A 1,883-nucleotide genomic window follows, 5' to 3' on the forward strand; every position below is an offset into this window, starting at 1 on the left:
CCTACTTATGCTTCCAATTTGAAATTGCTGCCCCTTGATTCTTTATGTTGGATCTGAAGTCTTCTTTGTTTGCATCTATCTTTCTTTCAGCCTATATCTGTCTCTCCAGTACAGTGGAGATAGTTTCGGTAAGTTATGCTGATAATTGTGCTATGGCAGCCTCCAATTTTGAGAAATTATTGCTGGTTTCACTTGGTTGCATGGTGGGGGTTGATGTATCTTGGTGATGGTTGTTGTGTGATTGCTGTGTAGAGTGATATGATGTATTGTGTGAGTTATGATAGGGTCTGTTGTTGCTTGATTGATGGTTGGGATTGTGGTTATTGTATTGGTTAGAGTGGTATGGTTTGTGGTCCTGTTGGTTTTTCCACCCAAAATTTGGATGGTTCTTCCAACCTGGGTTGTATGTCTTAGAGTTTGGATCATATGGAGGTCTAGAGGGGTTGTTCACATAATTTGCGTGCTCCCATGCACATTCAGCTTATGGTACATCCCCTTCTTGTGGTGGTGCTTGGGCTTGGACAACTGAGACTTGGCTTGCTTCCACCTTCTTTGTTAGGGCTGCTAATTGTGCTGCGATCATCTTGTTTTGTGCCAATAAAGCATCCATAGAATTGAGTTCCAGCACTCCTTTCTTTTGAGCTCTTTCTGAAGCATAGAAGTACTAATTTTTTGCTACAGTTTCAATAACATCTATGGCTTCCTCGATGGTTTTCCTCTTGTTGAGTAAACCCCCTGAAGAGTGGTCCACAACTTTCTTTGCTTCATATGATATCCCTTCATCGAAGATGTGTAGTTGAACCCATTCGTTGAACATATCCGGAGGGTACTTTCTTGTCAAGTCTTTGAACCTCTCCGAAGCCTCATAAAGTGTTTCACCATCTTACTGTTTGAAGGTTTACACCTCAGTTCTCAATCTATTGACTCTCTAAGGAGGGTAGAATCTTGCTATAAAATTTTTCACAACTTCATCCCAAGTGGTCAAGCTCTCCTTGGTAAATGCTTCTAACCAATTTGCTGCCTTATCTCTAAGAGGAAAAAAGAACAAAAGTAGTTTGTAGGTGTCAGGGTGTACGCCATTGGACTTTACAGTGTCACAAATCCTCAAGAATGTATTGGGATGTTGGTTTGGGTCCTCTTGGGCACCTCCTCCATATGAACAATTATTCTGGACAAGTGTGATGAGTTGAGGTTTCAACTTAAAGTTGTTAGCATGAATTGTTGGCTTTAGGATGCTACTACTACAGTTTCCTGGGTTTGGATTGATGTAGGAGCCTAAGACTCTCCTCTCTTGCCCAACATGATTGCCAGAATCATCTCCAACATGCTTATGCACCTCTTCCACCATAGTAGCTCCCAAATCTTCCTCTACTACTTCCTCTCTAACTATGCCTTTGCCTCTTGCTTCCCTCCTTAATCTAAGGAAGGTCCTCTCCGGTTCACTATCGAAGGACGATGAAGTTTCTCCCCTTCTACCTGTCATACATTCAACAGCAGTAAGCAGAGGACAAGTGAAGTAGAAAAAAATCTTGTTGAGATTAGTGGTTAGTTTGGTTGATGCAATTAATCAAACAGTTACTGGAGCAGTAAAAAAATAGAAATATGAATAATGAATAACTAAAATGATCAAAGTAAAAATAAAGAAAATAGAAAAGGCAAAAATTTAAGAACTAAAAAAGAAATGACAAGGTCATTAAAATGCTTAATCTAGCTTCCCATCAATTTAGTCATTGTCAAATTCAAACCAATCCCCGGTAATGACGCCATAAAAGTTGATGGACGGAAATCACCCCCATATAAAATCATAAATCCGTTCTTTTGGCAAGCACACCAAAATTATCGTCAAGTAATAACCCACAGTGGAGTAGGATCGTATCCACAGA

At 40.0% G+C, this 1,883-nt stretch overlaps 1 non-coding gene across 1 annotated transcript; it reads left to right on the plus strand.

The window, feature by feature from the left end:
• The first annotated feature begins 813 nt into the window (after positions 1–813).
• Positions 814–919, plus strand: LOC112798706 (small nucleolar RNA R71). The gene has a single exon (XR_003200305.1). It is a non-coding gene; the product is annotated as a small nucleolar RNA R71 (small nucleolar RNA).
• Positions 920–1,883: the final 964 nt, after the last annotated feature.

Source organism: Arachis hypogaea, chromosome 4, assembly GCF_003086295.3.
Source record: "Arachis hypogaea cultivar Tifrunner chromosome 4, arahy.Tifrunner.gnm2.J5K5, whole genome shotgun sequence".
NCBI lineage: Eukaryota > Viridiplantae > Streptophyta > Magnoliopsida > Fabales > Fabaceae > Arachis > Arachis hypogaea.